The sequence below is a fragment of the Lutra lutra genome, chromosome 8, assembly GCF_902655055.1.
Source record: "Lutra lutra chromosome 8, mLutLut1.2, whole genome shotgun sequence".
NCBI lineage: Eukaryota > Metazoa > Chordata > Mammalia > Carnivora > Mustelidae > Lutra > Lutra lutra.
This window is the reverse complement of record NC_062285.1, coordinates 25,015,888-25,040,897: the sequence shown is the minus strand read 5'-3', so window position 1 is coordinate 25,040,897 and position 25,010 is coordinate 25,015,888. Positions and strand designations below refer to the sequence as shown.

At 45.0% G+C, this 25,010-nt stretch overlaps 1 protein-coding gene across 4 annotated transcripts in view; it reads right to left on the bottom strand.

Annotated features, from left to right (window-relative positions):
• Positions 1 to 25,010, bottom strand: part of FAM107B (family with sequence similarity 107 member B) — a 228,798-nt gene that overhangs the window by 58,439 nt on the left and 145,349 nt on the right. For 3 of the 4 annotated variants that reach the window (XM_047741395.1, XM_047741394.1, XM_047741393.1), the window contains exon 1: positions 17,141 to 17,302. The exons of the other annotated variant lie outside the window; for it this stretch is intronic. The gene's annotated coding sequence lies outside the window, so the exon portion shown is untranslated. Of the gene's footprint in view, positions 1 to 17,140; positions 17,303 to 25,010 lie in introns of those variants that run through there. 4 annotated transcript variants of the gene reach the window in all.

Sequence of the window (25,010 nt, the reverse complement as noted above, 5' to 3'; positions counted from 1 at the left end):
CCGAGATCGAGAGGCCACAGAGAACCCAAAGGAGGAGAAGCACTTCCCTGCGGGGGAGGACGTGCAGGTGAGTGAGTTCTGCTGTCTCATCCCAGGGCGCCCAAGGGCACAGAGCCTTTCGCTCCACTTCATCATAAACACAGCCGTCTCCGGACAGGACAGTCTGCAATGTGAGGCGGGCGTCCCCATCTCCTGGTGATCGTGGGACTTCAAAGAAGAACATCAGCTCTTCTTCTGGGGAATGAAGCTCGCACCAGAAGGGAAGCTCCCCACGCCAAGGGGAACAGGCACACACATAGGGTGCATTACCAACAGCACCAACAAGATGGCCCTGAGTCCCGCTTCCCCCACCCACCCCAACGCTGCCTCACACCCCAATTGCCAGGCATTCAAGGCTTCCCAAAGCCCTTCTCATCAGGCTGACTAGTAAAAGGAGGCCAAGGGTCCCCTCACTCCTCCTCCTTTCCACCTCTCAGTAGTCCTGCCACTTGGCCTTAGGTGGAGCTTATGCCCTGCAGGGAGCCCCAGGGAAAGCACCGCCCCTGAGGAGGTCTGGGGGGGGGGTGCAATTAGGGGATTGCCAGGTGTGACGGTATTATAGGGTGCAGCACTGGGGGATCATGGCCAAAACTGAGAGTCTCTGAAAACATACACCCAGAGAAAAAAGAACGCTGAAAAACACAATGCAGAATGTTCTTCAGAATCCAGATAATAAGCAGGCAAAGAGATGGTAGCCAAGCTCCCCTCATTCAGGCAGGAAGCCTGGGGCTTCCCAGAGAACCTCATGTCAGTCAAACCTTTGATCAAGGATCTTTATTCAAATGCATAAGAAACGGGTATCTCCAACCAGGGGTATGTACCTAGGAAAGCTAAATTATTTGTCAGTGATACCAGGTCCCTGTGGAGTCTAGATGAAGGCTCTACTAATAATCACACATGACATAAAATACACAAACCAAGCTTATCCCAGACTAAACAGAAGGTATATTATCCCTGTGTAGGAGGTCTCTGGTGGGCTGCTCTCTTGCCATTAACCACAGACCCTGGGCAACTCACCTGGACGACTCAGTCCATCCCCGCATTTACAGGAGCCCATGACCCACAAATGAATCGGGTAAGAACCCTTACTTACTTGCTATCACTGCAACTCCCGGTTACTGGTGACCTACTGACCTGATTTTCTCCTCTGGCTGAGATTCCTGACTCACTCATCATATCCTCCTTACTTCTACTTCTAGGCTGGACCACTGAAATCCGACCTTCTCTGTAGAACATGTCTCTGTTTCTAAGAACCTTCCCTGTCCACATATTTTAAACCTCTGTTCACACTGGCCATTGGTATGGGCTGCCTGTTTACATCTCCCCAGCATTCTTATGTTGAAGCCTTAAAGCCCAATGTGATGGGAAGTGGGGCCTCTGGGAGGTGACTAGGTCACAAGGGTAGAGCCCTCATGAATGGGATTAGTGCCCTTAGAAGAACTGACATAAGAGAGATGACCTCTCTCTCCACCATGTGAGGATACAGCAAGACCACCATCTACAAACCACGAAGAGGGCCCCCACCAGACACCAACTCTGTCAACACCTTGATCTTAGACTTCCAGCCTCTAGAACTGTGAGAAATAAATGTCCACTGTATATGCCACCCAGCCTATGGTATTTGTGGTAGCCCCTGGACTAAGATGTCCATATCCATACCGTGGGGTCCAGTGCCCTCTCTTCCACTCTCCCACTGGGCCCCAGAGCCCCAGCTTTGGCCCCTCACCCAGAGCTTCCTAACCCATCCCTCTCTTCTACCATTTGTAAAACTGGCTCAGCACTTTAGGTACAGAAGGACCACAGGACAAGACACGTGAAGTGGGCACTCATCCCAAACCTTAGGCAGACTCTAACTGCATCCAGTGAAGGTGAACAGTTTTATTCCACTGGGTGAGTGAAAACAATCACATACAATGTCAGATCCAGACACCAAAGTGGGAGGGGGCATACAAAGGAACAACACTAACATTTGTTAACACCTACACGCCAGGCATGGTGTCCAGGGCTTTACCGGCATTACCGGACTAATATTCACATCGCGGAGATGAGAAAACTGGAGCTCACAGAGGTAAAAGAACTTTCTACCCACCACGAGGGCTACCTAAAATAAGTGCACGTTCTTTCAAGTGTGCCAGCATTGGAATAAGTGATAGCCAATGCTTTAAAAGCCTTGCAGGGAATGGTAATGTGGAGAGCATCCTTCCACAATCATGGAAAAAATTCACACACTTGTTCTTAGAGAACTATGTGCTCATATATTTGTTTACAAAAATACATTCTTATGTATGTATTTATTTGGAAAGAAATCACATATGCATTCTTCGTAGGAAGCTGCTTGCACTAAAGTCAGTGTGAACAGAAGACAGCAAAGATAGTTCTCACACATTCAAATGAACCCCTAGGCTTTCGTTGGTGTTATAAGTCACCTACTTTTAAGGTTTTAAAGACTTTATATTAGTATGAACAAGAACCAAGAATGTACACATGCAAAAAAAAAAAAAAAAAGGCAGTTTTTAGGATGACAGAATGGTGTGAATTGGTTTTTCTCTAACGTTATTCTTTTTCTGCAGTGAAACTGTCACCATCATCCCTGTAACTCGGAAGTTTTGATTTTGGTGTTTGTTTATATGTCGCTGTGGCAGCCACCGCTAGGACACAGAGAAGGCAGGGTGAGGGCAAAGGAACCCGTACTGAATTAGGGATGGAGGGAAGAAAATTCTAGTCCTACACATGCACCAAGGAGCTGGGAGACGCTGGTCTAGTCAGCACTCCTGAGCACCGGGCTTCCCTGTGAGAGCTCCACACTGGAGGCCTCACCCCCACCCCCGTCACTCGTGTGACAGCACAGGCTCGTGACTGTAGCAACACTCTCCGGAGAAACAGAGGGTGTGTATTTAAAGGAGATTATCAAGTGACTCATCCGTGAGTAAAAACTCATTTATTTCCATTTAAAGAGTTGTGTTCATTGACATGAGGTTTGTAGAGAGAACATCTAACGTTTTACACTTACTCTAAAGAGGCTATAAATAGGAGTGTATGAAGCTCATCAGCTATGTGCTGGGGCTCACGGAGACGCACATGGATGCAGCATGTTCCAGACTCTCTTTATGAGCTGTTTTGTTTCTACCGCAAATGGAAAAAGGGAAAAAAAAAAATCAAAAACCAGTCTTGGTAGATCTAATCACTACAGATTTCAGCTATACAAATCAAACAGGAAGCTCATGAAAAATGCAGTTTAGAAGCATTTAAATCAAACAAAACTAAACAAAAAAAAAAAAAAGACCTAGTTTGGGCATCTATATAGACAACTGCAAAGCTGACTATGTTTTTGTTTTACCACAAATTGTTTAAAGTCCCCAACAGAGCAGAATACAAGAGACATCCAAGTGGACACTTCCTGGACATTCCCAGGGTCTCCACATTTCCCCTCCCTGTGTACTCCCTTGACACAGACCAACTGGCCTAATAAATGCCTCCGTGGCACCCAAACCACACTCTGGGGACAGCATGGACAGAGAAAAAGGGAAGTCTTCCAGTCCTAAGAACAAAGAAGCTAACGCTCAGAAAACCAGTATCTCCCACTTCCAGAGGGCTGACGACTCACCACACTGCCCTCCACCCGCCACCCCTTGCCCCCTGGCTCCCATAAGACTGGCCCTTGATGACATCTGTGCTATAGGACTCCCAAGGTGTGACTAAAGGAGAAGAGAAACAGACAGGAGGAGCAGAAGAGGACGAGGTGCTCATCCCAGAAACTTCTGCTTCACAGACCCCACCACCAGACAGTGCTTCGGGCATGTTTCCCAGTAATTAAAGGATGAGGGGCAATTTGTTTTAAGTAATGATCAAAGGAATTATGTCTTTCAAGCTTTGGCTGGGCACAGGGTATTTAGCAAAAGAAAAAGACCATCCGTTCAAACTTACCTAGATGTCTCTCTTTTAAGAGTCCTGAACCATCTATCATCTAAGAGCTCAACATGCTAAGAAGCCAAGTAGAACTACTTGTTAAATAAGCAAATTAATTATTTAAATACTTCTTATGGTGAGTGCTTCATTTTCCATTTCCAAATTTATTGTAATTTACAATAAATAAATGTACAATAAATTTGCAATAAATAAAAAACAGATTTTTAATATAGATTTTTAGAGTATATGGAAGGTCCTAGAATGGCCATGTTCATGGGCCATAAGGAACAGGGCATCCCTTTAGTAAAGAATAACAAAGTTTAAAAAATAACAAAATGGAAGGAAGGAGGAAAAGAAAGAAGGGGTGAAGAGAAAGGCAGCGCTCCAAGGTGGACAAGCACATGTTCTCTGTAGCAAACGTGAATTCTGTATGACCTTGGATTAGTTATTGGAGGTCTCTATATACCAGTGTCCTCTTTGGTAAAATATAGTCATGTGATCATCTGAGGATCAAAAAAATAACACACATAAAGCATTTAGCCGTGCACAAGAAAAACAGTAACTATTTGTGACCCGCATTCTGGACCAAGTTCAGTTCCAACTCCACCAGTGATTAACATGTGGTCTGAGCCCAGCTAGCTGCCAGGTCTGAGTGTCAGATTATTCACTAAAAAATAAGGAGTCTGGGTTAGCTGACCTCTGGATCTCTATGGCTTCTCCAAGCTCAGACCCTCTCTGACAATGTGATATGGTTTACAATTTCAAACACCTTAAGGCTTCTAGTACCCACACCTTTCTTCTAGGATTTACTGGTCAGAGCCATGATTTGATACCAAGTGTGTGCTCCCAAACACAACCGCTCATTGTAAAACTGTGCTTAAGGGAATCCTAGAACCTGCTTTGTGATGACCCCTCTCACAGGTGGTTTCCAGGAACACACGGCGGCAAAAGAAAGGCCTGCCTGTGAGAAGAGGAATCCATATATTTCCATTGCAGTGGCTTTCAAAGGTTGAGGCTGTCCCTAAATCAGGATGCTGGTGTAGTATGTCCTCATGCGGTTTGGCAGGGAAGGAGCATATGGAAATTAAATTCACTTACTGTAACCCCCCTTCTTTATAAAAGGAGCTCTCAACTACTTCCTGCTGGAAACACTGTAAGAATCTATCTTTTCTGAGCTGCACAATCAAGTCAAAAAGCTGCCACTAAAGGTCCCTTGCTCCTAGACCCCGGCAGAACAGAAACTATTTCAGATTGATCATTCTCCTCCCATTGTTTTAAACTCATCAGTGACACCTTTTCTAAGGAAAGACGGAGCTTTAATGTCCTTACTTACGTGTCAGATTTAAAATGATTATTGACAGAGATCATCTGTCCTGGTGCACCCCATCACACCTGACTCCAGCTCATAAACCCATGTCATAATCTCTTAATTTAGGTGGTGGCCAGGCACCCAAGTTATGTAAACAACAGGAGAGAATTTAATGCTGCTGCTAAGCCAGACTTACAATAAAATTAATCCAGCGCAGTATCAGTCATAAAAGATTGTGCAAATGGTAATTAGCTCTAATGACAGGAAGCGTTTGAACACCTGGAGAAAGCTAGACCAAACTTGACTTCTCTACTAACACTCTAGATGTCCCTAAGCTGCATCAGCGTCGCTGGTTTTCCCGGACCCCTGGCCAGTTTAAACTTCACCTCACTCTCACTAACCATGTTCATGAAGAAAGAAGAATCAACAACCTCTCATGAGACCTTCAGTCTGGGTAATAGTCCTCAGGAGACGCCAACAGACATTAGGGGAAGGAGGGTGAGGAAATTCACAATGAAAGGCTCAAACGGCCGCGCCGTGAACTTGGAGGAGAGGTGCCTCTATATTACCGCAAGGGAGACACCCAGACCTTTGCCTCAGATGATGCAAGGTGAAGTACACACCACCACCAACAGAATGATCTCACCCAAACAGCTGGACGTGGAGCTAATCGAGAGTTAGGGCTAACTTCCAGTTTACAGACTTACAGAGACTAGTGGAACAGGTTTAAACTATCTGCCAAGTCCAGAAGGTGGGCCACTCTCCAAGACAACTGACCTGATTTTTCCACAAATTAACAGCTCTGGAAAAAGGATGGGGAAGAAGAGCTAATCCAGAGTTAAAAGGGTTCAGGAAGCGTAACAATCAGACGGTAAGTGTGGGCTCTGTTCCGAAGCCAGTCTGAAGAAACCAATATGGGAGTGAAGTCAACGGTGGGGAGACGGGAGTCCTACAGATCCCTGCCCTCCCCCAGACCTTGCCGGCCGATGTTCTGGAACCTCACCTTCAGCCACCCCACAACGAAAGGGCAGGGCCCATCAGCAGAAACTGGGGTCCAGATGGCTGGGCCCCACCCAGCCCCACCCGGAAAGGGGAAACTCTCAGGTAAGAAGATTCAGAAGATTCACAGCTGGTGTAAGAAAGAGGCAGGTAGCTCCTGGGGAGACCTAGAGAGGAAATCTACAGGTTTCTCTGTTAACAATTTTTGCCAACAGGTTTCCAGCAGCCCCCAGCTTCATCTGAAACCCATTCATGCAAAAAGCATAAAATCGCTGCTCCAAGCAGGAAAATCAGCATCCAAAGCAAGCAAGTTACGTGTGCAACAGGGGAAAAGATTCGAGCAACACCCAAGTGGCAACTTCGCTTTGGCCTTCTTGAGCGACGCTCCACCTCCCGCCTTTATTCCCTGGAGAATTTGGTTGCATTTCCTTTTGTTTCCTGTCTTTCTTTTTTTAAATATATCTAATGGAGGTAATAACGTACACAAGGTAAAGGGCACACAACTCACACGTACAGCGTCCATCACTTTTCACTCCCTGCCATTTTAATTTGATTTGATTTGTCTTTCCAATCTGACAGTCCCACTTCTCAAGGCGAGTGGGGCCAGTCAGAAGCATGCCTGGAATGGAAAAAGGAACAGGTCGGGGCATGTTTGCAATGTCCACGCTCCACATACTGGTGGCTTCTGCAGCTGAAACATGCTGTCCAAACCGTGTGCAAACAGTTAACGTGAACAGAGGGTGATGGCGATTGAAGATATGGTTCTTATACTGCACCTTGTGGGTCTCTCACTCTATCCCCAAATCGGACTTTCGCACAGCTTCTAGCTCAAGTCATGGGGCTTTTCACCTGCTGCTCCACAAACTGTCGCAATGGCTGTGGAAGAGTGTTTGACCCCTTCCACCAGTTTCGAAGACCTGCCATTTCACTGGTTAATCTTTTAAAATATGGCAGACTCCCCTGCGGTTCTAACCATATAGAGACTTTTAAAGATCTGAAGGAGACCTTTTTAGATCATAACACAAAATTGTTCATTTTTTCACTCTTCAAACCAGGTATTCTAAAATAAAGAGTGGCTTTTTTTGTTTGCTTTCTTGAAGTAGTAAACTGGGACCATAATTAAAGTCCCTAAAAAATGAAAGATGTACCACACTTACAGAGTTAGTTTAATGATGCCATAATTCTGTTTTAGAAAGACAGGAAGTTGCAACGCCAGTAAAGTGTCTCATGAGAAACCAAGGGCAGAATCTTGGTGATCTGTTAGTCAGGAGATTCCAAAGAGGCTATCACTCATGATGGCTGAAATTACACAACCAGCTCTTACCAAGCTACTTGATAATCTTTAAAAAAAAAAAAAAAAAGGTGAATAGACACAAAGGAGGTGTTTAAATTTTCAGAACATCGGGAGACACAAAGAATTCCTCTTCAATAGGGAATATGAAATTTTCCAATACGGATTTTATGTGAATAGGAAAAAAGTACTGTTTGAATACAGAATTGTTACAAAGAGGGGAAAAAATGTATTACTGTATAATTATATAAACATCTTGAAAAATGCATCATGCCTAATTAAATTCCATCCATTAATAAGGCAGTAGCCTGGGGCTAGTTTGTACAAAAATGGCATTTCTGGTAAACACAATATTTAAAACACTACTCAAATACACAAGCTCGGTCTCATGACATAATTACGTGTTTTTAATTTGGCGCTATCCTTATATGATGCCAAAAAGAAAGCTACAAATGAATCATTTTAAGACACTATAATTTCCATACAGTAATGCCAAAAATAGAAACGCAGTACAAATATTTTCCTTAAAACTGTAATTTTGGATTTACCTGGCAATTGCATTACTCTCACCAGGATCCCAAACCCCTTCTGAAGTTAGGAAGTCAAACGCATTATCAACACAGGGAACACAGACATGGTTCTGAGAGAGAAGGGCAAGAGTGATCCTGGCTTTCTCATAACCTTGGGCAAGCTTTTTAATCTCTCTGTGCTTTAGTGTCTCATTTGTCAAACACTAATAATGCTACCTGCCTCAAAGAATCACTCGGAAGATGAGAGAAGACCGCGAACACCACCACACCTGGCATCATAGTAAATGCTCAGTAAACGCCAGCTAATACTATCGACCCACCTGGTGGAAATCATTGTCATCAACACAGAGCACCTCGGTCTGACAAAAGGAAAAACACATTCCTCAAAAGCAGACGCATGGTGTGAGAGGAGGTGAGCTGCAAACACGTTCTGTGAAACAAACAAAGCCGGACACCAGAGGCCACATCTTGTAGGATTCTCAGTGGATGAAAATTTCTAGAAAAAGATGCTTCTTCTAGAGACAGAAGAAAGGTAAGTGGTTGCCCAAGACTGGGGATGGGAACAGGAATCAGCCCCAAAATCCCCAACAGGACTGGGGTAACGGTCGTTCAACTCCACGAACCTACTGAAGACTACAGAGCCGCATGCTAAACGGGAGAGTTGTAGGGATGTAAATTATACCTCAATAAAGCCACCCTGACATAAACAAGAGATGTGTTTCCGAAGTGTTCGCACAGGCATTTTCATCCCACTCCATGATAATAGCAAATTCGGATATTTTATAGAGTACAGCAGAAATGGTAGAGGATGCAAGCAGGGGCAAGGATCAGACCCGGATCCCAATCCTGACCCAGCTTCCTTCATTTCAAGGCAACTCTTCACTCCTCTCAGCGTCAGTTGCCCTATCTGTGAAAGGGGAATCATAACACTATTACTTTCAGAGGCTATTGCGAGAGTTACGTCATCCCCCCTTGGCCCCTCTGGGTTCCCCACATCAATAAATGGCGCCACCTCCTTCATGCAGTTGCTGAGGCCAAAAGTATGGATGTCATCCATGGCTCCTCTACCTCTTGAATATTGGCTCCAATCCATTAGCAAGTCCTGATGGCTCCACCTTCAGACCGTATCAGGTACCCAACCACTTCTCACCAGTCCCATCCCAGTTACTACAACATCCCTGGGGAATCACAAAAGCCTCCCCGTCTGGAATCTCTGGACTTCCATTCTGGTCCCTCTGGAATTACCACTGCACTCCAGGCCAAAGGGGTATGTAGAAAACACAAGGCCAGAGCCTTGTTCAGAGCCCTCCCATGACTGTCTGGACCATGGCCTATGGGCCCCCCATGAGCCTGCCTGGACCTCACCTCAGATCCTGCCCCACCCCCACAACCAACTCCATCCACCTGGGGCCTTCTTGCCCTTCCCCAAGAGCAGAGTCCTCTTGCTTCTAGGCTATTATTTGCACCTGCCCCTGTACAGATGGATGGGGGTGAGGCTCATCCCTTTCTTCCTTGAGATCTCAAATTCTCCCCCCAAGATGGGCCTCATCTTTGAAAAACACCACTTCGTCCCCCCCACCAGATTCCAGCCCTTTCGCCTGACTGGTTTCTTTATAGCTCTGACACTCCCTGGAATCACATACTGTCTGTCTTGCCACCAGAATGAAAACTCCAAGCAGGCAGGGATTTCATCAGTCCTGCCCACTGTCCCTGCCACGTACCCCAGGGTCTGGCCCAGAGCCTCGAACAGAGGAAAATTCCTTAAATACCTGCTGAATGAAGGAATCTCATAAATCACTTAGCCTAATGCCTGCCACGTAAGAAGTCCTCAAGAACTGTACGTTGGTAATAATAAAAATAATATTATTACACTTACTGTTATTATATTTCACAGATAAGAATATGGAAGCCCTCCTAGGTCAACAGGCTAACCCAGGTGGAACTCTAAGTGTGACCCTTTAGTACTTCAAGATGCCTCCTTGCCACGAGCACATAGTAACATGTTTCTCACTCCAGCAGGAGCCTAAAGGATCGTGCAGCTGATTTTCTCTGTCTGTTCTCTGCTTCCTCTGCCCTCAAAGATCCACCCCTATCCTAAAAGAGTGGCCCCGGGTGCCACAGAACCACAGGGAAGTCCCTTGGATGACAACTTCTAGTCAGGGGGCACTCCATCAGCTATAAAGTGTGCAAGCTTCACTTCACCCTCATGACAGCTCTAAGAGGCTGATTACCCCAGTTTACAGATGAGGAAGGAGAGAAAAACAGACATAATGACCTGCTCAAAAATCATACTTATTAATGGGGAGCTTGCATTGAAGATTCTGAAAATCTTAAAAATCTAGATCTCTCTCCCACACACACTACACTACTCTGTGCACCCATTAAAAACAGCAAGAAAAATAAGAACCCTGACCACAGCTTTAGCTTTTAAATGATATTAAGTTATAAGGGAAAAGGATGTTATGAAGAAAGTCTTTCTACAAACACATATCCACAATGACATTCTTAACTTCCTCTGGGACATGGAAATTTGAATTCATCCACATTAGACACTCAGAGACAACCTCTGACTATTCATACTGCAGGAGTTTATAAGGTGACTGTAGAGTTTCATAAGCTCATTAGCATGCAACAGGCCCAGATGCCTGAAAAACCCAGATACAATGTGAGTTTCAACCTTAACTCTCATGGAGTGTGCTGAGTTTTAAATGTTAGTAATGACACAGAAAAGTTTACCTCAGAGTCACAGCCCTCTCTCCTATACACTTTATTATGACAAACCTTGTGTCCAAGAATATAACAGAACGTGTCATTTCTGCTATTAAAGCCAGGTTATCTTTACAACACTCCTGAGATATGATGGTGTCCTGAGGAGCCAGGGGAAAAGAGAAGGGTGGGGGAGGAGTCCCTTACCCTTCCCTACATGTCTCTTGTCAGCATCTTGGCACCACTGCCATTGAGTTACTAGAAATTGGAGCTATAAGATTGTGGGCAATGATACAACAGCCTAATGCCCATGTCTTGGGAAACGTGTGTTTGGGGCTTCGTGACCTTGCATTTGCCCTTGCCGTGCTGGGAGGTACATCTTACTAAGTTCACCTCCCACATGAGAAAACCGTAGCTCCCAGGGGTTCTGTGACTTGCTGCAGGTCACAGAGCTGGGGCCTGGATTCTGATTCACAGGGGCCTGGCTTTCCCTGTACCACATTAAGAAACACATCCCAGTTTCCGAGAGGAAACACACTTGCATTGACGTGCCTGAGTGGCTCAGTGGGTTAAGCCTCTGCCTTTGGCTCAGGTCATGATCTCAGGGTACTGGGCTCAAGCCCCGCATCGGGCTCTACGCTCAGCGGGGAGCCTGCTTCCCCCGTCCCATCCCCCACCCCCACCTACCTGTGATCTCTCTGTCAAATAAATAAATAAAATCTTAAAAGAAAAGAAAGAAATGCATCCCATTCCCCAATCACACCCTCTAGCCCAGGACAGGTACTGAGCAGGGAGGTACCCCATAGACACTCCAGGACAACACAAGTTAGCGTGGACAACAAGGATGATCAAGAACCCTCCAAACCACATCTACCTACAACCAGCCAGGAAGCAGATAGCTGGACCCTAACCCACATTTTCTCAATCCTGTTTTTGGAGGAGACTTCACAACACAGACTGGACCCAGAAGGTTGCGTAGGTTGGGCATCGCCCCCCCCCACCCCCATTTAAGACTTCTGGGTCTAACGACTGAATTTATGATTCAGCAGCATAAGCCGGAAAAGCACTGTGGACACCCCAGAGGCCCTTGATGTTTCATGGCCTCTAAAGGGCAGGAGAATTCTTTTTTTTAATGGGCGTTTTCTTCATACGGCAGAACCCCAAGACTTCGCTGTGTGTGGGGAACATGACTGTCACCGAACCATGCCTCCCTCCCACTTCCCCATGCACATAGCACCACAGAGCGCAGACTGTGGCTACTGCTTTATAAGGCTTGGAGCCCACTGCTTCCCCTCCAGTGAAATCTTCGGCAGAAGGACTAAAGCATCCACCTTGTGTTAAAGCAACATTCCTCCCTTTTTTCTGAAACTCTCCCCTCTGTTTTCCTTCTTACAGTTCACCGGAGTTTGAAAAACATCAAGTAAGTCTTTCTACAAGTTCCCCACAAAAACTGTCTTATCTTCTCATTTGTAACAGAACTTCCGGTGGGCACAGTTGAGGTCAGTTACCCGTCCCCTCCGCGTGACACCAGCCCTCAGCTCCTGGGAGGCCTTCAGGACAGCTCAGAACCCCATGTCCCCACCACAACTGACTTCCAAGGGCCCCTACCCTTGAAGTTTACCTCAGCATGAGAACAATACCATAGTTTCCCTGTGTCTCCCGGACTCCATGCTATAGAAAGTGCCCCAACCCCTCAGCCACACTCTAGACAAAAATGAACAGTCCTGGGGCACCTGAGTGGCTCAGTGTGTTGGGCCTCTACCTTTGGCTCAGGTCGTGGTCTCGGGGTCCTGGGATCGAGCCCCACATCAGGCTCTCTGCTCGGCGGGGGGCCTGCTCCCCCTCACACACCCCACCGCCTGCCTCTCTGCCTACTTGTGATCTCTGTCTGTCAAATAAATGGATAAAATCTTAAAAAAAAAAAAAAAAAGAACAGTCCTCTCCCTGTGTTCAGCCACACCCCTACCACCAGGCTCTCAAACTGATCAGCCCTGAGCAAGAAATGCACATTTCCCTCCCAAGCCTCTTCCCAGCCTTTAGTTTCAGTCAGAAACCCAACCCCTCAGCTTTAGCTGTGATTTCTGTCATTCTTTCAGAGATACCTTAATTCACAGCTCTTAACGGGACTGTCCTTAACTTTTTAAAAAATGTTTTTGAAAGATTTTATTTATTTATTTGAGATAAAGAGAGAGAGAAGGCACAGGCAGGTTGCGGGGGGGGGCAGAGGGAGAGGGAGAAGCAGACTCCCCAGGGCATCTGAGGCGGGGCTCAATTCCAGGACCCTGAGATCATAACCTGAGCCAAAGGCATATGCTTGAGCGACTGAGCCACCCAGGTCCCCCAGTCATTTAATAACTTTGTGAAATTTTGAGAAGTTCTTTAAATATCATCCTTGCCTGCCCTGCCCTAAGGACAGTGTCCCACCCCATCAGTCTTGTCAACTGCAATACACCCCATGTTAGGCCACTGCTGGCACGGAAGGGGCTCTAAGTGAATGTCTGTTAAATGAAGAAGTGAATGAAAAGCCAAAGTTTCCCCTACCAGTCTTGGAGATAGCCCCTATTTACCATGGCTAAGTGGCAACTTCTACCAGCTTACCAAATTATTTATTTTACTGATGCGAAATGAAATCAATAATACCAGATGGGTAAAAGCCTCAGTTCCTTTTCAGCTGAGCTCCCTAAGTATTGAGCCTAAGGAATAGTTCAAATGGATCAGGCCCAGCACTTTCTGCACTAGCAACGAAAGGGGGGAGAAAAATGACTTGCTTTCACAAAGGAAAAGCAAAAAATAGGCCAAGACAAGGAATTATACAAGAAAATGAAGCCTCATTGGGTCAACCCAGCACTACATGGCCTGGGCTGTGCACAGACTTCTGGTTGACACCGTTGACACCCGTGCTTTCCCCACACATATGCCCAAAGTAAGTTGCAAAATGGGCCAGCATCCACAGCTACTTTCTCGAGACTTAAAGAGTAACATATCTGTCGAAGTCCCCAACATTATCTGGGCACTTCTACCAATGCCTGAAATCTAGATCTTACTGAATCAATATTCCTGACCCATTTTAAAACACATTCTGCACACAGAATCCTGGAGAGAAGAAGGTACAGACAAGTGTTATCATGAATAACACTAAAGCCACATTACTAATATACTAGGGTCCCTTTTTTCAGAGAAAAGTCTTCTACCCCCCAACCACTCCCAAAGAAAATCAGTATAAACCTTTTCCCCCTATCTTCTGACATTTTAAACAATTAAGAGAACAAAGAGGGTGCCTGGGTAGCTCAATGGGTTAAACCTCTGCCTTTGGCTCAGGTCATGATCTTAGGGTCCCGGGATCAAGCATCAGGCTCTCTGCTCAGGGGGGAGCCTGCTTCCCCCTCTCTCTATGCCTGCCTCTCTGCCTACTTGTGACCTCTCTCTCTCTCTGTCAAATAAATAAATAAAATCTTTAAAAAAAAAGAAAAGAAAAAAAAATGAATTAATAAATGCACCCACCCTACCATAGCCCTTCTCTAAAACACAAACCAAGTCTCCTTTGAAATACCCCAAGAATGGATCCCGCAGTCCACGGGGGCAAGAGGCTGTCTGCACAAACAGCCGTAGCAAGTCCACGACACGAGACCAACCCCAAAGTTTCCTCTCCCCCCCACAAAGCAACATTATAGAAAAAAGGCAAAGCTACTCAACTCTGACCTCTATTCCAGAGGGGCATACATTTTGCTTCCAGTGTTTCCGGTGTCCAAGGCCATAAGAGGGTTGAAGGACAATATCCAAAAATTCTGATATTTCCTATTTGAGTTTCTTTTGACTTTATGTGCCAGGGTCCTCTTATTTCTGAAGGAACACTGATCATTATAGCAGACGAGACTCTTTGCACCATATACTTCACACATAGACTAACAAGTCACCACTGTATCGCAAAAGCTCCCTGGGACGCCTGGGTGGCTCAGTTGGTTGGACAACTGCCTTTGGCTCAGGTCATGATCCCAGGGTCCCGGAATCGAGTCCCACATCGGGCTCCCAGCTCCACAGGGAGTCTGCTTCTCCCTCTAACCTTCTCCTCGCTCATGCTCTCTCTCACTGTCTCTCTGTCAAATAAATAAATAAAATCTTTAAAAAAAAAAAAAAAAGCTCCCTATATGCCTGTATGCAGATTAAGGAGCCCCAAATTAGGAACAGGAACAAAGATTGCACCTGATAGTACAAAGCCACAACTTCCTTCTTGTAAATTCTTCTGACTTCCAAAAGTATTGCATCATCCTCATGCTCCATCCACTTCTACACAGTTGTCTCCAACATCTCTTTTTATTTTGCATGGAATAATGAAGATGTCCAAAATTTTTACAAGTGGAAATTGGAGAAATGAAACGTCCAAAAACTTTACAAGTGGAAAGTAAGTGTATGCAATAACAAAAGGATTCAGGGCCAAATCTACGGTTGAACAATGTGTTGTTTTTTGGCTTTTTTTACAGAACACACGCACTCCAAACCACTCACTACTCACGGGGAAAAACTTTTTTTTACTTTCAGAAGTAAACATCTAGCTATAAAACCTCCGTCATTCCTTGTTCTACAAAAAGAGTGTCTTTGCATCACATACGTCTACTCAATCGCAGAATTTTGCTTTTTAAATATTTTAAAAGCTGAAGTATTTATTTTTTTTTAATAGTCAATCCAAAACTACTCTTGAAATCTACTCTTGAAATGTGTGAAAACACAATCCCTAAAACTTTTCTGTCGGTTCATTCTTCCAAATTATGTGGAAGGTACCTAGTTTTTCCTATTTCTTCCCTTCCCCCTTTTGTATAAGTAGTTATTTTAAGGCTATAAGAAAATACACTTCAGGCAACTTGTTGGTATTAATCCTGTGTGAAAGTGGCACCACTACTGTAGACTATGGTTATTCAATATATTTTAGTCTGATGTGACTGGTAAAGATCAAGAATCAGTAACTCCTTCCTTTATTCACACACACACACATTCTCTCGAACAATCCCACTATGCTGCCAAGCCATACATTAAGCTAAGATGCCTTCATCCTTAGGGTATGTTTGGGTGGTAGGCGTTAAGTGACCTTCTTTTCTATATTTTTTTCAATTTTATAATAAACATACATCATTCTATACTAAAAAGTTTTCAACTTGAAACTACAAATCCTAAGAATCTCCAGACAGGCACCTCAGGTACTATTTCAACTTGAAGGAACTCCAAAGTAATGGCCAGGCAAACAGAGGCAAAAACTAACATACCTGTTAGCAAGAAACCCTCAAGTTAGAGAATGGAAAGCCTAACAAGCCTCATCTCGTTTTTTGTATTTCTCTTTAATACCATACACATTCTAATCAAGTAACTTAGCTCTACTATTGTTGACTGAAGTGTGTTTTGATGGTTTTTGGTTTTGTTTTTTTGTGTTTTTTTGAGGAAGGAAGAGTATCGTATCTTGATGCAGAGATTAAGATTTGCAATTTACCGTCTCAACAGGATTTCTCTCCACATTTCAGAAGGGTCTGTTACCATCCCCTATGCAGCACGTCAAAACTTGCCATACATAGCTGTGCCATCCCCAAGGGACCCGAAGATGCTTGGAGAGAAATTATGGGAACCCAATTTTTAGAACTTCTCGGGTTGCAGACGCCACCCAACATGCTGGGTTTACTGGAAGAGTGGGTACGTAAAGGAATATAAAATGGAAAAGTTTACTTGCAGACTGTTTGGAAACACTGCGACGGTCACCTTTAAACCAGCAGGACAAGCCCCCCGCGGCCCCTCCTTTGTCTGCCCAGGCACAGGCTCGCTCCGGCCCCGGAGCCAGCTCCGACCACCCCGAGAGCGGCCGCGCAGCGAGGGGCGAACCGGGCGCCTAGGGCTCGGCAGCTGGCCGCGCGCGGCGCTCCCGGTGGGCAGCGCATCCAGCTCCAGACAGGGTCTCTCCATTTTCAGGGCCGAGGAAGCAACAATAAGCCGAAGCGGAGCGGCCTCCTGGGGCTCCCCCTTCCTCGCGGTGACCACCCGCCTCCCCAGAGCCCCTCGGGCTGGGGGCCACCGCGCCGGGCCCCACCACGCCCCGCACCCCAGACCCTCCCCAGGCACGGCGCGTGGTGGCCGGGGCTCCCGCACGCCCACCGCCCTGCGCGTCTCTCCTCTAGCGCACGTAGGGACCCCCGGCCCCACCGCCCGCGCCGCGCTGACGGCCGGCCGGGGGGGAGAGGTGAAGCCGGCGGCCCTTTCCGCCCTGGGGTCCCTCGGGCCGGGGGTCGGGGCTGAGCGGGCGGCCGCGCAGTCTCCCCGGCGGGTACCGCCTACCCCCGAGCTCCCAGTCTTTGTGTGCAAAGTAAGTGCGGGAGACGAACCTACCTCGGCGCGCTCACAAAGGCGCGCGGCTCCCCTCCCCGGCGCTCGCTCCGGGCGGCCGCGGCGGCGCCCAGATGCCCGGCTGCTCGGGCGGCCCCCGAGGCGGCGCGGGCGGCGGCTCTGACGGCAGCGGCGGCGGGTCCAGCACAGGGCGGCTCTTTCACACCCCGCGGCCCCGCGCATCCGAATTAAGCGGCGGGGCAGGGCTGGGGGCGGGGTGCGACTGCGGAAGCCCCGCCCAAGCCCCGCCCCGCCGCGCTGGCTGCGGGCTCTGCGCTGGGGACCGCGGCGGCCCGAAGGGAATGCGCCAGGCCAGGCAGCAGCTCGGACAAAGTCTGAGGTTTTGGTTCCGGGAGGTTTTCCTTCTGTTGTTTGAGTTTGGTTGGCTTCAGAAACTTGGAAAGAAGAGAGAGAAGGTTGGAAGAAAAATGTCACCAGATGAGAGAGAGAAATGGGGAATCGAAGGTGGCAGGAGTAGGATCACGAGGGCCACAATTAAAGATCTTTCTCTCCCTCCCTCTCCGCATCTGTCTCTGTCTCCCTCAGGTACTCGCTGGTGGGCGTCTGGCCTCCAACTCCACTCCATGCTTGTGAGCCTTAGCGAGACTGTCCCCCTTGAAATCCTGCAAATACGTCACAGAAGAAAACTCAAAAGGAATCAGGGAGGAAAAGGAAACAGGTTTGTTGGAACTGTATAAATTTACTGTCAAACCAGGACTTGAAACCCAGTGACCTGGAAATTTACTCATATTCCTTCCCTGTCCCCATTCATCAAACAGTAACTGGAGATTTAATTTGTGCGCAAGGAGGAAAGGTTTCACCTCCTTTTTTCCCCTTCTCTGATTTTCATTCTTTACAGCTGTCTTAGAGCAAATTGCTTCTTGCCCAGCCCTACGACTCAGTTTACCACGTACCTGAATCACGACATCGAACAAAAATGAGAAATATCTAATTCAGAGTAGCAAAGGAGGACAGCAGTTTGGTGGATTTTAGATCAAAAGCTTCTTAATTTTCTTGGCAAGAGATGAATAAGGGTTTATTTGCCGGGAAGTTTTTCTGACTAAAACAGTTTGGGTCATGATCACACGCAACAGTCATCAATTATGATTTTTGTTAACAAATGACTTACTCCAAAGATGGTCTAAAGCCACAGCCCTTCAAGGGCCTGACCATCTCCAGGTCCGTGAAGCCCACTGAGGGGAGAAATCACTTGCCACAAGATTTAGAGAGAAAGAAGCTCCTTTTCAGCCCAAGAAACTGACCTCTGAGAACTTTATCCATAGTGTTTCCTACACATCTTTCTTCTCTCCCTGTCCTTGCACAGTGTTTTTTCTCTAATTAACTGAGGGTCTGCCAGTCCCCAGACCAGAACCTGGGATCCAGCCTAGATTTTACCTTCACTCCCCACATGGAGCCAATCCTAAGTCCTAGAAATCCTACAGAAGACCCGGATATCCACCTCCCCATTCCACCAACATTGCCACGGTTGGCCTTTGGTGTCTGTCATCACACTGTGGTCTCCCAACTGTCCCCAGCTTCTAATCACATACTGTTTTCCTCCAAACTTCTCAGGGAACTTTCCAAGTACAAATCTGCTCAAGTTAAACACCTTTAGCAAGTGCCCAATTCCTACTACATGATCAAGTCCAAGCTCCTTACTATAGTACACTTTTTGCTATCACCTTGACCTCTTCCCTGTATTCTTCTAACATCCCCAGACACCCAGAGCTTCACTCAGCTGGAGTGCTGTATTTGCTGAATGGGCCTGCTCTGTGAATACAAAGACTGGAGGAAAAAATCTGTCACTTGTTTGCTCTTCTACATGTCTCCCCTCTGCCTAGCATTACCTTCACTCCACTCTACCCCCCATAAGGGTTCCTCTCCTCTCTGAGACCCCTTCCTCTGAGAAGATTCTCTGACTTGCTCAGACTGGTATGACATTTTCTGTCCCTCTTATGCCTAGGGTAGCCTGGTAATTATTGCACTGTATTGTAAATATATGTCCTCCTTGAACAGAGTTTACACTTGATATGTTTATCTTTATGTAAAGATATACACTCTCATGCTTAACATAGTATCTGCCATATAAAAAGTGTTGGGAACTGAATTGCGTCCTTCCCCCAAGTTCATATGTTGAACCCCTAACCCTCAATGTGACTGTATTTGGAGATAGGGCCTTTAGGGAAGTAATTAAGGTTAAATGAAGTCATAAAGGTGGGGACATAATCTGGTAAGACTGGTGACCTTATAAGAAGAGGAAGAGACACCAGAGAGTTCTCTCTCTTGCTCTCTCTCTCTCTAAGACACTCAGAGAAGAGGTCATGTGAGGACATAGCCAAAAAGCAGCCATATGCAAGCCAGGAAGAGGTCTCACCAGAAACCAACCCTACCAGCATCTTAAACTTGGACTTCTAGCCTTCAGAACTGTGAAAATATAAATGTCTGTTGCTTAAGCCACCGTTATGGCAACCTGAGCAAACTAATACAAGAAGTATGCATTAAATTCTAGATTCTAAACTTGGAAAAACCACTAACCCACCAGGGAGCCTGTAATGTCCCCTTAATACAACCTGTGACAAACTTCTGTGATGCCAGGACAGTGGGCAGAGTGTCTGAATGTGATAAGTGACCACACAGCATTTCCCCTGCCTTCTGAGAGGAATGGAAATATGTATCTCATCCCATAGCCTGGGGTATGTCCACAGTTCCATTGTCATTACCCTGCCCTGGTATCAGGAAACATAATTTAAACAAAACCAGTAAGAGGAGATCAAATCTTTTCTTTGAAGTTCTTGAGTCAAAGCCTTCTTGAAAGAAAAGACACCCACACCCATTTACTAAGTCCACTATTTGGGGCTGAGTATTTCACATTCTGGGAATCTTAGGGGGAGTTTTGATTCAGGTAGGATTAAGTATCTTGTTTGGTTTGGGGCTCCTGGAATTCCTGTGGGTAGAGCCAAGAAGAACTTTAAGGTTATAGACAAGAGTAGTATTTATATTTGTACCCATATCATCTACAAACAGTGCCTGGAATATAGTAGGTGCATGGTAGATGTTTTGTAGAATGAACAGGGCTTAGATTTTCAGGGCATGAGTAGACTTCCCAGGGTTAGGTCCAGTAACAGCAAACTCTCTGCCCGAGTCTGCTGTCCTGTCGATTCCACGTTCTGGATGTGAACAGGACTCCAGGAAAGGTCAGTGGCATAGACACCTCCTGTGCTCTGGTTTGGTTTCTGTTCCTGGGCCTACATGGCTTATCCAGTGGCATCAGGGTCCTTTCCTCACTGGCTTTCTCCAAATACAATACAAAGAAAATACTCCTCTGAAAGATTTTGAGTCACTTAATCTATTGGTGATAGAATCCCTCATTTGACATTCCTGGAAAACATGATTGATAATTTCCTATCCTTTCACACTCACCTACAACGTCACTGGTACGCTCAACTTTAATCTCATTGTTGCTCTGACCTCTTGAGGCCTTTTAAAGTTACTCCGAAGGAAAACTGAAGAAAGTAGAGAGGTACATCTGGGGACATAAAGTAGAGCAAAGCAAATCAACGTGGAATGAGATATGCTGTTATCTCCTTCGTCGGTCACTTTTCTCCGTGCATAATCTTAAAATTGTTACCTTATGCCCTGTTATCCTTCCTGAAGGGCTCCAAAGAGATGAGAAAGGTTTCACGGCACCCTGGAGGTAGGAAATTCATTTTTATGTGTATACTCTCTTGTATCCTAAATTTTGTGCTGTGTACATGGACATCAGAATGGATAATCCATTCAAAAAGAAATAAAATTTTAGGGGCGCCTCGGTGGCTCAGTCAGTGAAGCATTTGACTCTTTGATTTCAGCTCAGGTCATGATCTCCCCATCGGGTGATAGAGTCCTCATCAGACTCCCTGCTCAGTGGGGAGTCTGCTTCTCCCTCTGCCTCTCTCTCTCCCTCTCTCTCTCTGAAATAAACAGATCTTTAAAAAAATTTTTTTTTAATTTTAAAATAGCATTTAAAAGTCCTGTTCTCTAATATCTGTATCAGTTAACTATCACTATCTGATAAATACCTCAAAACTTAGTAGCTTAACCTAAGAATGAGTGATTTGCTCACAGTGCTATGGCTGGCAATGGGGGCCACGCTCAGCTGAGATGAGCTCCGTTTGACCTTAGCGAGGCTCTGTCATGTGTTTGCCCTCAGCTGGGAGGTCTTCCAGGGACTAGCTTGCTCTGGGTGACCTCAAAGTCCAGATACTGACAGGAGCTGTCTGCTTGGGTGCCTCAGATGTCCTCCACATAGCCCCTCAGCACGATCGCTGGGACTTCCTCACGGGGCAGCTGTGTCCAAGGGGGTGAAAGAGGAAGCTGTAAGGCCCCAGGAGGTCTACGTTCCAGGTCATTCTGTGACATTCTATCATTCAAAAATAGCAAGAGCCAGCCCTAATCCGAGGTTCAGGGAAACAGCCTCCACCCCTTGATGGTAAAAGCAGTGGTCACATTACAAAGGGACCTGAGCCGGGATCCTAGGATAGGAGGAGTCCTGGCAGTCATCACTGAAATAATCTTCCCCTGAATTGGAGTTGAGGAACTACACAGTGAAGGGTAACTGTGACAGTTGAGAACAATAGTCTCAAGGGAAATCATTCTGATTTATAAACAAGCAAAAGCCACCTGCAGGGGAACATAAAGCTCATGACAAAAGATTCCCTAAATTGGTACTGGCCTCATGTCCTGAATTGATAGATCAAAGTAAAGACATGATTTCTGCTTATTCATTTGTGTTTTCAAATAAGAAGGACACTGGAGGGAAAAATGGCTTTAGTTCTCTTAAGAAGCTAAGCTTGACCAAATTCCAAAGCAGTGTATTTATTAATTGTCTATTGCCGCATAAGCAATTATTACAGACTTAACAACTTCAGGCAATACCCATATATCAGCTCATCTTTGCTTTACTCAGGCCTGGCCTGACTGTGTTCTGTGCTCAAGGTCCCCCACAGCCAAAATCTAGAGCTTGGCATAGCCCATGGCTCATCTCATCTGGAGCACGAAGGTCCCGTTGGTAGAATGCAGTTCCTTGTTGGTCCAGTTTGTCCAGTCTTTAAGATTAAGGTTAAGGTCCCCGTTTCCTTGTTGGCTGTCAAGTAGGAGCTTCTCACAGATTCTAAAAGCTGCACCCATGCCTTCCCATGTGGCTCTTTCCATTATCAAGTCAGCAAAGGCACATCAAATCCTTCTCCTGCTTCCTATCTCTGCCTCCCTCCCCTTCTATCTCCCTCTATCTCTGCCTCTAGACTCATTTACAGTGCTAGTGTCATTAGGCCAGGCCTGACCCAGATCACCTCACTATCTTAAGGTCAACTGATTTGACCTCTGCAAAACCTCTTCCTTACGTCTGCAAAATCTCTTCTCAGCATGCCTAGATGTATGCATCTTTTAAAATTAGTAGTATTGGGATGCCTGGGTGGCTCAGTGGGCTAAGCATCTGCCTTCTGGCTCAGGTCATGATCCCAGGGTCTTGGGATGGAATCCCCCCTCTTGGGCTCCTTGCTCAGTGGGGAGCCTGCTTCTCCCTCTGCCAGCCACACCACCTGCTTGTGCTCTCTCTCTCTCTCTCTCTCAGACAAATAAATAAATATTTAAAAAATAATAATTAAAATAAAATAAAATTAGTAGTATCTAGAAAGGATGGGAAGATAAACCCAAATCAAAAAGAATGTGCTAAAAGCAACATCATGAGCTCTTATATTAAAATAGTCCCTTTGCATAAGCATTTGCAAGGAAAAGAGTGGAACCACTTCATTAAATATGCTAATAGCACAATAATAAAAATGAGTTTTCTCCCCTTTAGTACTTAATCTGCTACAAAGCTTTTTGCAAACTCTACAACAGAGCTATAATTCATAATGTGACTGAACCCTCTGCCATTTCTAGGGAGTTTAAAGTTTAAGAGATTTAATTGCAAAATTTCTAATAAACATGTTGCCTAAAATGCTTAATTTTGTTTTTGTAAAACACTTGCTATTTGTTATTAATAATTTTAAAGTCAAAGGGTCTCTATAAAATAGTGATTAAAATCTAGCTAAATATCACCTAAGAATCAAGAGAAACAGCTGTTAGCCACATAAACAACTCCTGAATGATGTGAAGATCTGAGTTTTATGTCTTTTTTTTTTTCACATGAATCCAGCACCAGAAAAGAGGATTTCCTGCGAGTCTTCCTGTATACTAAAACAAAAATCTCTAAAAGGCAAAGAGAGGGAGAAAACCCCTCAAACTCTAATCCTGTCAAAAATATTAAAATATCTTAATAGCAGATATTACTGAGTAAACAAACCATCTCATATTTAAGCACAATTCCTATATGTTTCCTAATTCAAATAACTAACGTGTAAAACAAATGGCCAATTCACTGAGAACATTCTACATTTCACTTCAACTTTATTTTCTTCTTTCTGATATGCATTCCAGATACAGATATCTGTTAGCAGAAAGTATGCCTTAAAACTCTTGCATTGGTAATAACCAGTTGAATGCCCCTTATATATTCTCATCTACCTTTTAAGCGATGCAGTAATCTAAGCTCATAGAGTAATAGAATAAAGACTAGGCTAGGACAGAGATTTCAATCATGGCTCTGCTACCAACTAGCTTTGTGACTTTGGACAAGATATTCAAATCACTGCAGGCTGTCTCCTCTGGATTTAAGGCTTAGTGATTTTATAGCAATCTATATCCATATCTATATCTATCTATATCTTCTGTAACTTGATGGTTACCAGAGGGGAGGTGGGCAGGGGGATGGGTTAGATAATTGATGAGGATTAAGGAGTACCCTTATTGTGATGGGCACCAGGTGTTAAATATAAGTGTTGAATCACTAAATTTGACACCTGAAAATAATATTACACTAAATATTAACCAACTAGAATTTAAATAAATATTTAAATAAATTTAAATAAAAACTGTAGTGTAAATAATATTATACTAAACATTAACCAACTAGAATTTAAATAAATATTTAAATAAATTTAAATAAAAACTTGGGAAAAAATTATGGCGCATATATATATATATATATATATATATATATATATATATATAGGTGCATGGTTCTTCTACATGGAAATTACAGCATTAATGGTATCTCTGTTGCTGTCTAGGCTTGACTAAATAGGAGGACTACTCCATCCACTCTGAACTTACAGCTAAAGTCCAAACTGCAGCTAATGTTAAATCTTGCCAGAGAAAGTTTGCTTATTAACTCTGCTTAGAGAATTGTATCACCCACACGTTAGAAATGCTAAGGATTACTGGGCTTGAAAAAACACTCTTTGAGTGATAACATTCTTTTAGTCATGTCACCACAATTTAACATGAACTGAAATTCTAACTAATGTTAGCTTTTGCTGGATAATGTTGATAAAGAGCTAAACTTTATAAGGAAAAAAGAAGAATGAATAACAGGACAGAGTCCTTCTCAGGCAACTGAAAGCAATTTCTGGAAGTATTTTGTAATTCTGCCTGTTCACTTCTTAGACAGCCACCCTCATTGCTCAGGACAACCTGCCCTGTCCTGGTTCCAGCTTTGCCCTAATGACCACCCTTTTGCAAGTCAACAGCTGAGACACATGGCAGGAAACAGTACTTTGACATGCACTTGCTTTCTCCAGGTCATTTCTCTCTACAACAACTGCTCTGTGCCATCTGCTATCATCCACATCAGAGCATAAACATCTACTTAAGAGGAAGAAAGAAAGGAAGAAAGAAAGAAAGAAAGAAAGAAAGAAAGAAAGAAAGAAAGAATGAATTGCAAAAATGTAAGAAACTGTCTCTCTCTTTAAAAGACCAATACAGGGGTGCCTGGGTGGCTCAGTGGGTTAAAGCC